Source organism: Arachis hypogaea, chromosome 16, assembly GCF_003086295.3.
Source record: "Arachis hypogaea cultivar Tifrunner chromosome 16, arahy.Tifrunner.gnm2.J5K5, whole genome shotgun sequence".
In the NCBI taxonomy this organism is placed as follows: Eukaryota; Viridiplantae; Streptophyta; class Magnoliopsida; order Fabales; family Fabaceae; genus Arachis; species Arachis hypogaea.
In genome coordinates this window covers 94,594,372-94,610,519 of record NC_092051.1, presented here as the reverse complement: position 1 = coordinate 94,610,519, position 16,148 = coordinate 94,594,372, and the positions used below count along the sequence as shown (strand labels likewise).

General features: G+C 36.9%; 1 long non-coding RNA gene across 1 annotated transcript; it reads right to left on the bottom strand.

The window, feature by feature from the left end:
* Positions 1 to 345: 345 nt before the first annotated feature.
* Positions 346 to 13,235, bottom strand: LOC140179821 (uncharacterized). The gene is made up of 3 exons (XR_011873642.1): positions 12,942 to 13,235; positions 12,798 to 12,857; positions 346 to 2,515 (listed from the first exon to the last, which is right to left on the bottom strand). It is a non-coding gene; the product is annotated as an uncharacterized lncRNA (long non-coding RNA).
* Positions 13,236 to 16,148: the final 2,913 nt, after the last annotated feature.

Below are 16,148 nucleotides of genomic sequence, written 5' to 3'. Positions count from 1 at the left end.
CTAAAATACCAAAAGCAAGAAAATGACAATGACCACTAAAGAAAGCAATAAATGACATGAAAACATAAATTTGCATTAATTAGAATTAAAATAACAAAAGTGTTCATAACATGAAAATTGACATAAAAGAGAAAATAAAAAAAGAGATGAAGAAGATAAAGACAAGAAAGCATAGAAACATAAATGAAACTACACTAAAACAAGAATTAAATGCTGAAATTAAAGGAAATTAAACTAAACCTAACCTAATTCTAAAGAGAGGGGGGAGCTTCTCTCTCTAGAAAACAAAGAGAAAAGTATGTAAAAGCTAAACCTAATTGCCCCCCCCCCCCTTTATTCCTCTTCACTTTGGCCTCAAATAGCTTCAGAAATGGGTTGGATTAGGTTCTGAAGGCCCAGAATTTGCCCCTAGCGATTTGCAATTAATAAGCTGACGTAACTCGGGTCACGCGTACGTGTGGGTCACACGTACGCGTCACTGTGCAAAATTCACTCCCACGCGTACGCGTGGGTCACGTGTACGCATCGCCCGCAAATCTTCCTTGTGCGTACGCACGCATACTCTTGCGTACGCACGGGTACTGGAACATCCAAACTCCATTTCTTCATGGTTTCTTCCCTTTTGCATGCTCTTTTTCTCACTTCTTCAACCCATACTTTCTTTGAAAACCTAAAATCACTTAACGAATACATCAAGGCACCAAATGGGATTAAAGCGAATTAAAATTGACTAAATTAAGCACAAAAGAGCATGTTTTCACTTTCAAGCACAATTTAGGAAGAAATCTCAAAAGCATGCTATTTAGATGAATAATTGTAGGTTTATGTGATGAAATCCACTCAAATCAAACCAAAATATATCGTAAAATATGGACTCATCAATTCCCCCACACTTAAACAATAGCATGTCCTCATGCTAAACACAACCAAAGGAGACGAATGAAAGGGTAACTGATTTATTCAATGCAACTACCTACATGCATGCAACTATACTAAATGCTAACTACCTATATCTATACTATGGTTCCTATGGAGTTTGGCAAAAACAAACAAGAGAGTCTCAATCAATCCAAAATAAGAACTTAGGGCCAAGACAAGAAAATATAGCAATATAATCAATGTCCAAGGATTTGATTTGAAATTTTCAAAATTAAGTTCAACAACTTGCAAGAAGACACAAAATAAGCGATGGAAACATAGAATTGAGCGATTGAACCCCTCACTGGATGTGTTTACACTCTAATCGCTCAGTGTTTAGGGCTTAATCACTCAATCCTCCTTTAATCATGTTTCTCAAAGATTTGCAAGTCATCTAACAATCAACTAATATTTGATGAATGGATGCAAATATCATGAGGACTTTTGTGGGTTGTAATGGGGCTTAGGTAGGGGTAGGACTAATATGGTTAAGTGGGCTATTAGATTGGATCTTTGATTAGCTCAAGTATCCCACCTAATCCTATATATCATCCTATATTCATAACAAAACAATCCTAACTACCCATTTATCCCTTTCTCACATTCACTCATGCATTTTCTTTTCAATTCAACCACATATGCATATCTTATTTTCGTTATTATTATTTGTTTATTTATTTATTTATTTATTTAATTGATAGAGAGGAGATGCATATGCTTCTAAGTAATGAATGCATGAGTATTTTCCCACTTTTTCAAATATTTTCAATGAACATCCTAAATAACCTTCTACCAATGTTTCCCACAAGTTCCCCCCACACTTGATTAACACACACACTCAAACCCAAGCTAATCAAAGATACAATTCATGGTCACAATGGTTTTTCACTTAGGTTAAATGGTGTGCTTAAAATTAGAGCAAAGGAGAATTAAAAGGCTCAAAAGTGGTTTACAATGGTAGATGTAAGGGTTGGCTATATGGGTTTGTAAGCTCACAATCAAAAATGGCCTCAATCATACTAAATGCATTTAAAACGACAAATATAGGACATATAGATTAAAGCAAATCCAAGATCACAATCATAAGAGGAGTATAACATAACACACAATAACAAAAATTGTGGTTGATAATGTGCAACCACACAATTTAAGCTCAAATCTCACTTGGTATTTGTTCAAGCTCTTTTCTATGTTCCATAAAAATACTTCAAGCAAGTTCAAAAATACGTTTTCAAATCTAATCAATGGAATGCCCAAAAAGAGATTTCTTGAAAATTCTTTGTTGTTTTACCAAAACTTATTTACTATACTATGCAAATGCCAATATTTACTACCATAACACTATAAGCACTACGGAAATATATACAAACAAACAAAACCAAGTGCAAATAAGAACAAAAATTACAAAAAATGAAGAAAAAGGAACAAAAAAGAGGAATGTTGCAAAGTGTCTAAGAAAAAAAATTTTACCCCCTTGAAGTTAGCGATCCTCCCCCACACTTAAATAATGCACGGTCCTCCGTGCATGCACATGATCCAAGAGTCAAGGACTGTGAGGCTCCACCTTTAGCTGGTGAGCTCCGGGGGCTCCGGGTTGCTATATAAACAAATAAACAACAATTGAGGAGAAGTAAATTGTATGTGGGGTGATGAAAGGGAATGTTTGTATTCCAAATACGCGCATAATTTAGAACATAAACATTGGGGGGTAGAAACCACATAATCAAAAGAAATAGCACGTTCTTCAATCAAGTAGTCCTAGGTTGCAAATGAAGAATAAGCAAAACTTGAGGCACAAGTAACCCTAGGTAACCACAAAAGTGAATTGAGTATAAAATATATTGGATAATGAGATTGTGCAAGTAAAAGCGCAAAGTGAATAAAAAATGGCACAATCAACAATAACTAATTCCATGATGAAAATAGACTACTTATTCATCCTTGGGAATAAGGAAATAATCACATGTATAAGGTGCTTGTTACAAAAAGTAACAAGTCTCGATAAGAATCAAGTCAAGTCAACTCAAAAATTTCTCAAAGCATTAACAAAGAACAAATACCTTGTTATGTGATTATATTCACTTAAGAACCATGATGACTAAGTAGCTCAACTCAATTCACTAAAGTAAAAGTACACAATTCAAGATGCCAAACAAGGATAAAGTCTAATGCATACGGTAGCTACAACGAATGAATCAAACTCACAATTCATCTAGGCAATTAAATAAATACATGATGCTTAGTGCACATATTCATTAGATCAAAATTCAAGCAACAAGCAACCCAATAATCATCAATCAAACACTTGCAATTTATTTAACTAACAACTAACTAAACCAAAACTAATATAAAATTACTAAAGTGAAAAGGAGATGCAATGAAAACTAAGTAAAACAAGTAGAGAGGTAATGTAAAAGCAAGGGAAGAGAGGGGTGGAAGAAAGAAGAAGAGAAGAAGTAGGGAGAAGAGAAGAAAAGAAGTATAGTGGTGAGAAAATAGGGGCGTGCGTACGCACAAAGGGCTGTGCGCACGCACAAGGGGTCACGCGTGCGCGTGGTTATTACGAAAAATGGAAATCGACGTGTACGCGTGCAAAATGCGCACGCGTACGCGTGCAAAACGCGCACGCTTAAAGTGGAGAAAATTCAGGATGATGCGTACGCGTGAGAGGGCGAAAATGCAACATGACGAATACGTGTGGATGGAAAAACTGAAATAGGTTGTGCGTTCGCACTATGCGTGCAAACACTGCGAACAGAGCCTTTGTTTTGAGGTGTGCGTGGGCACAGCCTTGTGCCCACGCACAGAAAGGCTAAAAAAAAAATTTTTTTAGGAAAGGATCATGTGTGCGTGTGCACACAGGTCCGTGCGCACGCACGAAAGCAAAAAAGGGGTAGGGGTTCATGCACACAGGCTGTGCCAGCGCTGCGAACAGGGAACATAACCATTATTGTGTGTGTGCACAGGTTGGTGCATACGCACAGAATGCAGAAAATAGAAGTTAAGTGCATACGCACAAGTGTGTGCGCACGCACAGATGCCCTGTTTTTCAAAATTTTTTTCTTTCAAAATGTAAGGCTCTAAGCCTTAACTCAACGGAAGCTCAACATCAAAACATGCAAAAAACCCATAAATTCATGATCCAAACCAAAATTAACCTATCTAATCTCAAAATTAAATTAATCATAAGCTAACCAAAACAAACAAACATGTAATTAAGCCAAAATATATACAAAAAGAGAAGAGTTAGAACAATGTTACTAAGCACTTTTATTTAATGTCTTTAAGTTAGACAATTGGAAGAGCCTTTTACTACAGTGGCTTGTGCTTGACTTTCCCACCAAATACTTGAATCTCCAATGTCCTCCGAGATCCCAATCTTAATAAAAAGACAAGCAAAAATCGAGCTATTTACATATTAACATATTTACAATAACCAACAACAACACTATTGCAACTCCCCGACAACGGTGCCAAATTTGATAAATAGCCAATTCGCATAGCTTAGGAATTTGATCATCAAAATGGAATTGGCATTGTAAGTATAGTCCTAACCCAACAAATTGACCATCAATCAAATGTTACCACGATACAAAACAAATTATAACCGAGAATATTTAGCTTTCGGGTCGTTCTTCCCTAGGAGTTGCAAATGAAGTATCATGTCATTGGCTATGAGAGAGCACGGGGAAATGGGAATAAAAGCAAGAAATGTAAATAGTAAGAATTGAAACAAGCATACAAGGAATTAAAAGGAAAGCAATTAAAGGTCAAAGCAATTAAATGCAAGGAAGGGAAACCAAAAATGCAAGAAAACCTCTTGGCAAGTAATTGAGAGCTATGATTACCTATCCTAGCCATTGACCATAAACACATGATGATTATGAAGAGTTAATCCTACTTAGTCAACCTTACATCGAAGATAAGTCAAATAGGCATAGTTGATTTCAGTCCATAAGTCCTATGTCAATACTAAGGGTCACATAGAGTCAATGGAGACCAAATCAACTAACTACTCTAATGTATCAAACAAGAATGGACATCAATGACTCTAGGGACACCAAAGTCAACAATTTCAAGCCAAGAGTGAGGAAAAACTATGTAAAAACTAAGCCAAGCATTTTATCAAACACTTGGTGTGCATGAAAATAAAATAATATTAAATTGCATTAAAAATAAAATCTAAAATACCAAAAGCAAGAAAATGACAATGACCACTAAAGAAAGCAATAAATGACATGAAAACATAAATTTGCATTAATTAGAATTAAAATAACAAAAGTGTTCATAACATGAAAATTGACATAAAAGAGAAAATAAAAAAAGAGATTAAGAAGATAAAGACAAGAAAGCATAGAAACATAAATGAAACTACACTAAAACAAGAATTAAATGCTGAAATTAAAGGAAATTAAACTAAACCTAACCTAATTCTAGAGAGAGTGGGGAGCTTCTCTCTCTAGAAAACTAAGAGAAAAGCATGTAAAAGTTAAACCTAATTGCCCCCCTTCATTCCTCTTCACTTTGGCTTCAAATAGCTTCAGAAATGGGTTGGATTGGGTTCTGAAGGTGCAAAATTTGCCCCCAGCGATTTGCAATTAATGAGCTGACGTAACTCGGGTCACGCGTACGCATGGGTCACGCGTACGCATCACTGCGCAAAATTCACTTCCACGCATACGCGTGGGTCACACGTATGCGTCGCTCACAAATCTTCCTTGTGCGTACGCACGCATACTTGTGTGTACGCACGGGTACTGAAACTTCGAAACTCTATTTCTTCATGGTTTCTTCCCTTTTGCATGATCTTTTTCTCACTTCTTCAACCCATACTTGCCTTGGAAACCTGAAATCACTTAACGAATACATCAAGGCACCAAATGGGATTAAAGTGAATTAAAATTGACTAAATTAAGCACAAAAGAGCATGTTTTCACTTTCAAGCACAATTTAGGAAGAAATCTCAAAAGCATGCTATTTAAATGAATAATTGTGGGTTTGTGTGATGAAATCCACTCAAATCAAACCAAAATATATCATAAAATATGGACTCATCACCTATACATGAGTGGGATAACACCACCGTCCTCAAACACAAATCTTATTACCTCCTTAATCACAATCACAACACGAGAGAGGGAATCCTCTACCTTAACTCGCCTATTCATTCTGGGATATAGTGCCCGTCACACTTCACCATCATCCTTATCAATCTTATCAATCTTGTGATCATCATTATTCTCATTATCCATCTCATCTCATCATCAATTAACTCATTTATAATCATCATATATCACTTAACATTTTGTTCATTTCTCTCAATTTTACTAACTCAATTCATTTGGCTTTATTCCTAACTCGTCGAACCTCAATTCCACCGGCTCTAGACTCATATCGAAGTTTATAAAGGTTTAGAAGGCCAAAAGAATGGTTAAAAGCCATAAAAACACATTTTTTCAAATTCTGGGAGGTGTGCGTACACATACATGTACTGTGCATACGCACAGGCTGAAAACTTGGGATCCGCGTATACATGCAAAGGTCCGCATACGCATGATGTGAAAATTTAGTAAGTTGCGTACGCATACATGGTGTCGCGTACACATGATCCCACTTTTGGACCATGATGCATACGCATGCAATATTCGCATACGCAGAGGCACTTGGCAGAGACGAATGCCAACGACTGATGAGCGGATAATTTATAAGCTTTTTGGCATTGTTTTTAGGTAGTTTTTAGTATGTTTTAGTTAGTTTTTATTATATTTTTATTAGTTTTTAAATAAAAATCACATTTCTGGACTTTACTATGAGTTTGTATATTTTTTTGTGATTTCAGGTATTTTCTGGCTGAAATTGAGGGACCTGAGCAAAAATCTGATTCAGAGGCTGAAAAAGGACTGCAGATGCTGTTAGATTCTGACCTCCCTGCACTCGAAGTGGATTTTCTGGAGCTACAGAAGCCCAATTGGCGCGCTCTTAATTGCGTTGGAAAGTAGACATCCTGGGCTTTCCAGCAATATATAATAGTGCATACTTTTCCCGAGATTTGATGACTCAAACTGGCGTTCCAAGTCAACATAAAAATTATGGCGTCAAAACGCCAGAACTGGCATAAAAGCTGGAGTTAAACGCCCAAACTGGCACCCAAGCTGGCGTTTAACTCCAAGAAAAGTCTCTACATGTGAAAGCTTCAATGCTCAGCCCAAGCACACACCAAGTGGGCCCGGAATTGGATTTCTGCATCATTTACTTATTTCTGTAAACCCTAGGCTACTAGTTCTCTATAAATAGGACCTTTTGCTATTGTATTTTCATCTTTTAATCATCTTTTAATCATGCTTTGATGATTGAACCCTCTTTGGGAGGCTGGCCTCACGGCCATGCCTAGACCTTTTGTTCTTATTTATTTTCAACTGTGGAGTTTCTACACACCATAGATTAAGCTGTGGAGCTCTGCTGTTCTTCATGAATTAATGCAAAGTACTATTGTTTTTCTATTCAATTCAAGCTTATTCTTGTTCCAAGATATTCACTCCCACTTCAACTTGATGAATGTGATGATCCGTGACACTCATCATCATTCTCACCTATGAACGCGTGCCTGACAACCACTTCCGTTCTATCTGCAATAGCTTGAGTGTGTATCTCTTAGCCTCCATTCCGAAAGATCGGAGTCTTCGTGGTATAAGCTAGAATTATTGGCGGCCATTCTTGAGATCCGGAAAGTCTAAACCTTGTCTGTGGTATTCCGAGTAGGATCTGGGAAGGGATGACTGTGACGAGCTTTAAACTCGCGAGTGTTGGGCGTAGTGACAGACGCAAAAGGATCAATGGATCCTATTCCAACATGATCGAGAACCAACAGCTGATTAGCCGTGCGGTGACAGCGCATTTGGACCATTTTCACTGAGAGGACGGAAGGTAGCCATTGACAACGGTGATACCCAACATACAGCTTGCCATGGAAAGGAGTATGAATGATTGAATGAAGGCAATAGGAAAGCAGAGATTCAGAAGGAGCAAAGCATCTCCATACGCTTATCTGAAATTCTCACCAATGAATTACATAAGTATCTCTATCCTATTATATATTTTATTCATCTTTTAATTATCAATTCTCTATAACCATTTGAATCTACCTGACTGAGATTTACAAGATAACCATAGCTTGCTTCAAGCCAACAATCTCCGTGGGATCGACCCTTACTCACGTAAGGTTTATTACTTGGACGACCCAGTGCACTTGCTGGTTAGTTGTGCGGAATTGTGAAAAATAGTTGAGATTGCAATTGTGCGTACCAAGTTATTGGCGCCATTGATGATCATAATTTCGTGCACCACGTACGCATGTCAAAAGCCGCGTACGCATGCATATCAGAAAACAGAAAATCTGATATGCTGCAGAAATAAGTTTTTCAGTCTAATTTTCAAAACCTCATAATTTTTTGCACAAAATTCTGTTTTCAACCATTCTTGAACCGTTGGAAAGATCAATAAATGAATTTTCATACCGAGGACCGAGTTACGGCCTGCCAAAGTTGGCCAAAAATCTATTTTTACGAAAAATTCACATTTACCAATTTTTCAATGATTCACTAGCCTCAATCATTTTCAACCAACAAAATGAACCCAAACGAACTCAAGTTACATATTCACACACAACCAATTCCAAACCTACTCCTTTTACACATTCCAACTCCAATACATCTATTCAACATTTCGAAAACCTCATTTTCTACTATTTCATCAATTAACCACATTCTCATACATTGCATACCAATTCTTCATTCAATCTCATACATTATCACACAATTCAATCATCACTTACCGTCCTTATCTTTTTTTGGCCTCCGGCCCAAAATCCACGGCCTTCGAGCCAAATTCACAATTCAATACATATTCCACAAACCAATAATCATTATCTAATTTATCAAATTTTTCAACACACCAAACATGCAAATTCACACAATTTTCAACCCAATCATTAATTTACACAACATATCAATAATACATATTCATACCAACTATTTACACAATCCAAACCTAATCCTAGGGGCATCTAGCCTAGGAATTCTCATCACACCACATGGTACTTAAATAAAACTTAAACTGTATCTCTTGGAAGTCAAATTTAAGCTCTCACTTGGGAGTTTCCACCAAAGCTCAGCTCCAAGCCCCACCAAACACTTCCACAAGCAAGATTCAAGTTCTAAAAGTGTACCCAATACTCTAATACACACATTACATACATACATCAACTTAGGGCTCACAAAATCTCATAATTTACAAGAGTTAGAGGGTTTCTTACCTTGACTCACGAAATTGGTTGATGAAACTCACCAATGGTTTATACTAGAGCACCCCTAAATAACCTAAACCACAAAGTTTTCTCAAAACCCAAAACCAAATTTGAATTTAAAGGAAAAATGAAAACTGGGCAGAGGAGAACAAAATACTCACCACAATTCTTAGATAGAATTGAAGAGGGCGAGGAGAGCTACGCGTGACCACAAACTGCTTGTTAATCGGAGTTCCGTAGCAAAAGTTCTGGTGGTTTGAAGGTGAGGGTGGTTAGGGTTTTCTCTCCTCTCTTTTCTCTTCTCTCAATTCCGTGTCTCTTTCATAAAATGGGGAAAATTGTGGCTGAAAACTCATTAAATGTGGGTATATATATGGGCTTGGTCCCACTTGGACCCAGTTCAATCGGTTTAGCCTGTTGGCCCAATTTTGGGCCAAAATCTTTAAGATTAGCGTTTTAATTATTTTTACCACTTCAACAACAAATATTTAACCTTTTAACATTTCTTGCTCATAATTAATTTTTTCAGCTGCAGTACCGGACAGATCTCAGCCAGTACTATTGGTCAAATTTTCAGTGTGTGTTTTTATGCATAAAATTATGTTTTTCTGACTTAGAAAAATCCACTGAGTCCAAATATCATATTTAAATCATCAAATTCCGATTGCTAAATTTTCTAACGATATTCACTCATATTTAATTTATTATTTAATTAAGAAAAAACTACCATTTGTACCCATGAATTTTGCGAACGCTGACAAAAGTACCCATCAAACAAGAAAACTAACGTTGTACCCATGAAAGATGGGTTATGTAACGACCCAATTTCTGGTACGTCATGATCATACTAGAAACTGAGCGCTACCAACTTGTCTACCTATCTATTATCTATTATTTATTATATGAGCCTGATTCGTTGTTAAAAGCGTAGTTATTTTACGAGGTACTTTTTTTTTTTAAATATTTGGATTAATAGACGAAATCATTCATAAGCAATTCACAAATAAAAACAGATAAAACAGTTATAAACAATCACACATAAATACATCACAAGCAGCTAACAACATTTAGTGATCCAGCCTTTATTAGAGTATAGACTTTTAGTTAGAACACCCCTAGATATAGCTAGATAATAACTAAATACATATATATACATACAACATCCCAGGCCCTGACTTGTTCAAGAAGTCCCTAAGCTGGCACCCAGGCTAGTCTAGACTCTATACTCACCTATTCCCTCTACACTACTAAAGCGAGGGTAAGTACGCTCTAAGTCTTCAAAACTCAAGTCAGGTGGAACATCACCAAAAGGTAGAACATCATCTGCTACTCCTCTGCACGATCATTTGTCATCAAAGAGCATCTCTCAAGTACTTCATCGAGTGGCCACATAACAGCAACATCGTACGGAGGACTTAGGTTAAAGTTTGTAGATAAGCAGGGTGCAGATGTTGGCTGGTCTCACAGTATTTACATATAAACAGAAACGGAGTTCACTCTAGACTCAGCAGACTACCTAGAGCGGAATCTTTTTTGCGAACGGTCGTCAGTGAACTACGGAAGTGTACCCAAACTTCCATCTGAAGGGGGAAGAGAGAGAGAATGGGTAAGAACTGGGGAGTTCTTAGTAGGGTCGGGGTTATTAGTTAAGTTCATTAATTTCGTGTTGCTTAGCAGACATATAGCAGAATACAGAGAAATAGTAAACAGAAGATACAGATAAATAAAGAAACTAAGAAAGCAAAACACAAACAAAAGAATACAAGGAAACAAAACACAGACACAAAGAGTAGAATGAAAACAAAGGAAGCATACATTCAAACAACAATCATAACAGAGGAAATGCGCAACCAAGTATGATGCATGTCTGTCCTATGCAGGCCATGAGCTCACGTGTCGGTTTACACCCTGCAGCCCGACATTACCTAGGAACTAGTCCTAGATATGGCTTATTTTCTGTAGGTGAACTTCGGCCTACAGAAATAGCACTCCCGTAAGTGAACTTCGGCTTACAGGAATAGTCTAAACACAACACAACAACTTTCTATAGGTGAACTTCGGCCTATAGAAATAACACCTCTGTAAGTGAACTTCGGCTTACAGAAATGGTTTAATCACAACAACTTTCTGTAGGTGAACTTCGGCCTACAGAAATAGCACCTCTGTAAGTGAACTTCGGCTTACAGAAATAGTGCCCATGTAAGTGAACTTCGGCTTACAGGTATCACAACTCTCTGTAGGTGAACTTCGGCCTACAGGAGCAACACCCTGAGATACACAATTGATATTCACTGCAGGTGAACTTCGGCCTACAGGAATAACAACTTACTGTAGGTGAACTTGGGCCTACAGGACCTCTAGGGCCAATGGAAAAGCAGCAGATGAACATACAACAGAACATCATGCCACAAGGCTTAACTCTTTATCTTTATACTCTTCTCCTCTATTCTCTTTGTTATATTACTCTTTTCACTTTGTCTTTTTACTCTGCTTTGATTACTCTTTTCTTTGTATCTCTTTACTTTTCTCTGGTTATTCTGTTCTCTGTGTTTCTCTACTCTGCTCTGATTTCTCTGCTTAACTTATGTATTTAAAGCTTATGTAAATTTCGGTATGAATAGTTAGCCTGTCCCAAGTATAGGTTCATTAAGTCTATACTGAAACAGTTTAACTTTTCATATAATACCTAACCCTAGTCGCAACTCAAGGACTAACTATGTTGCCCTAGTTCGTTCACTAATTTCTGTCTGTTTTTCTGTTATTAAAACCTTACAGACTTTTCTTTAGTTTTTATCTTTTCTTCAACTTTTTATCTTTCTTTTATCTTTGCCTCACTAATATGTTCTTACCACTCCCTAAGTGTTTTATGAAGTTAATTATGAGATTCTGCGCTTAAAGTTGTCTTTCTAAAGCTTTTACGGAAAACTGCCTTTTTCGCATTATTTTATTATTTTTATTAAAATATTATTTTTAATTAAATATTATTATTTAATATTTTATTATTATTTATTATTTTATTAATATATTTTCGAAAATTAACTTTACTTTAACCTTTAACCTTCAAAATTCACTTTTTACCACCCGTAACTTTTAATATTTCTACTTTTACCACCCTAACTTTCAGAAATTACCAAATAACCCCTCAAACACCAAAATAATTACTTCCTTGCACTTTTATGAATCAAAAAGGTGTTCTTCATTGTTCTTCACCACACTCAAAGTGTTCTTCATGTTCTTCACAAATTCTTCATATTCTTTCTCTGTTTTTACCCGTTTTTCAATCTTTTCAGCAACCGATTTTTACCAAAATTCATAATAAATTAGCAGCCACTAAAACCCCATCTTTTATACATGATTTCAACACAAATTAAACCCCAATTTAAGGTCTAGGGTTCGTTTTTGCAGCATCCTTGAAGAACACAAATTCAAAGTTGAATATCATCAAATTTCATCAAATTTTCACCAAAATTTCAACAAGAATTACTCATATAAACAATCAATTTCAAGCATAACCAAACCATATCATAATCACACAACTCAAACACAATCAATCAAGATTAAATTCGTCAATCCCTACCTTGATTTGCTGCTCCAAATTCGGTTAGACTTTCAGGTGGTCCTTAAGCACTTTTTCCTCCTAAAACACATCAAGAACAACTTTAAATCCACAAACTCTCAACTGACCAAATCTCCCTCAGCACATTAGGAAGAGATATCTCACCTTAGACTTGCTGAAAATTAATGTTTCTTGGCCCTCAAGTCAAGTTAAGCATGATTCCTAAGGAAGAACATCAAGAAAACACATGTTTGGCATGGTTTTCCTTGAAAACCGATTTTAAATGGGAAAGGTACAGCCATCTAACCTTATTTCCAAACTTGATAAGTCACATGGTTATGTAAAGGAATAAGAGATGATCATTTTGGTGAAATCGGAGTTTTGATTTGAGTTTTGGTTCAGAAGAAATCAAGATTTGAAGATTAAGTGTTCATGAAGTTTTCTCTCTTTTCTCTCCTTTCAATTTCGGCCAAAATGATGAAATGAGACAGCCTTGGAGGTCTTGGGGGTGTAAGGTGAGTTGTGATTGGTTGGCTTGGAGGTGGATTAAAATAATATTAAAATATCTCAGGTGTATAACTACTAAAACTAGATGTATCGGAACACTTACAAAAACATCTCTAAAAATTATTTTCTGAGCTACTAGCATAAATGACACTAGTAACATATTTATTATGAGAATAAAACATGAATAATGAGGCCTTAGCATTGCTAAAGTCACCAGAGAGTGCTGGTGCTAAGCTGCACTAGTAAACCGTAAACCCGGTTAAACCGATTTTCTGTTTTTAAATAAAACAGACTAGGTAACCTTATAATATCATTCAAGCATTTTCTAATACTAACATAATGATAATATTATACTATTATCTCTCTCCTCTTATAAATCGAGTCTGGTTTGTCAAACTGAGACTATTTACGAAAAACCGAATCAAAATCCCTAACCGATACGGTTCAAAAACTAGGTTCTTCGTGACCGCGTTATCGAGCTTGTCTCAACTAAGGTCCTGAGTTAAAGATAATATAATGACAATGAGGATTGAGATGCTTGATGATACAGAAGAGGTATTCCCTTTACTGATCTTTCGGAGAAATCCGTGTATTCAGAAACGATCTCGCGTACTCGAAAATCGGGGTTGTTACATTCTACCCTCCTAAAAGAAATTTTGCCCTCAAAATTTCAGCCACGTGCAAGAATCCTTCTTCAAGCGGTCTATTTCCTTCAAGCCATCCTGATGAAGAGATCGGTCCGTTCCTTACAGCATCTAAATATCACATAGCCATGGCCTTGGAGATCATAACAGCTATAAGAATAGGTGTGCCTCTCACGAATTTATCGTTCGGAACTCGATTAAACCATGCCTATTCATAGTCATTGAGGTCTTATCCGCACCAAACAATCAATATTAAGGTGATCAGTCTTAATATCTCAAGTTAGGCACGAACATTCCCAAAATGAGCACTCATAGACATTCATGCCAAATGTATCTTGAAGATACCCTAACAGCATGGGACACACAAGCAGAGTATGCAATGAAGCATAGTCAGTCCACTCCCCAGGCTCTATTGGGAACGAACTGCTCTGATACCAAATTGTAACGACCCAATTTCTGGTACGTCATGATCATACTAGAAACTGAGCGCTACCAACTTGTCTACCTATCTATTATCTATTATTTATTATATGAGCCTGATTCGTTGTTAAAAGCGTAGTTATTTTACGAGGTACTTTTTTTTTTTAAATATTTGGATTAATAGACGAAATCATTCATAAGCAATTCACAAATAAAAACAGATAAAACAGTTATAAACAATCACACATAAATACATCACAAGCAGCTAACAACATTTAGTGATCCAGCCTTTATTAGAGTATAGACTTTTAGTTAGAACACCCCTAGATATAGCTAGATAATAACTAAATACATATATATACATACAACATCCCAGGCCCTGACCTGTTCAAGAAGTCCCTAAGCTGGCACCCAGGCTAGTCTAGAATCTATACTCACCTATTCCCTCTACACTACTAAAGCGAGGGTAAGTACGCTCTAAGTCTTCAAAACTCAAGTCAGGTGGAACGTCACCAAAAGGTAGAACATCATCTGCTACTCCTCTGCACGATCATTTGTCATCAAAGAGCATCTCTCAAGTACTTCATCGAGTGGCCACATAATAGCAACATCGTACGGAGGACTTAGGTTAAAGTTTGTAGATAAGTAGGGTGCAGATGTTGGCTGGTCTCACAGTATTTACATATAAACAGAAACGGAGTTCACTCTAGACTCAGCAGACTACCTAGAGCGGAATCTTTTTTGCGAACGGTCGTCAGTGAACTACGGAAGTGTACCCAAACTTCCATCTGAAGGGGGAAGAGAGAGAGAAGGGGTAAGAACTGGGGAGTTCTTAGTAGGGTCGGGGTTATTAGTTAAGTTCCTTAATTTCGTGTCGCTTAGCAGACATATAGCAGAATACAGAGAAATAGTAAACAGAAGATACAGATAAATAAAGAAACTAAGAAAGCAAAACACAAACAAAAGAATACAAGGAAACAAAACACAGACACAAAGAGTAGAATGAAAACAAAGGAAGCATACATTCAAACAACAATCATAACAGAGGAAATGCGCAACCAAGTATGATGCATGTCTGTCCTATGCAGGCCATGAGCTCACGTGTCGGTTTACACCCTGCAGCCCGACATTACCTAGGAACTAGTCCTAGATATGGCTTATTTTCTGTAGGTGAACTTCGGCCTACAGAAATAGCACTCACATAAGTGAACTTCGGCTTACAGAAATAGTCTAAACACAACACAACAACTTTCTATAGGTGAACTTCGGCCTATAGAAATAACACCTCTGTAAGTGAACTTCGGCTTACATAAATGGTTTAATCACAACAACTTTCTGTAGGTGAACTTCGGCCTACAGAAATAGCACCTCTGTAAGTGAACTTCGGCTTACAGAAATAGTGCCCCTGTAAGTGAACTTCGGCTTACAGGTATCACAACTCTCTGTAGGTGAACTTCGGCCTACAGGAGCAACACCCCGAGATACACAATTGATATTCACTGCAGGTGAACTTCGGCCTACAGGAATAACAACTTACTGTAGGTGAACTTGGGCCTACAGGACCTCTAGGGCCAATGGAAAAGCAGCAGATGAACATACAATAGAACATCATGCCACAAGGCTTAACTCTTTATCTTTATACTTTTCTCCTCTATTCTCTTTGTTATATTACTCTTTTCACTTTGTCTTTTTACTCTTCTTTGATTACTCTTTTCTTTGTATCTCTTTACTTTTCTCTGGTTACTCTGTTCTCTGTGTTTCTCTACTCTGCTCTGATTTCTCTGCTTAACTTATGTATTTA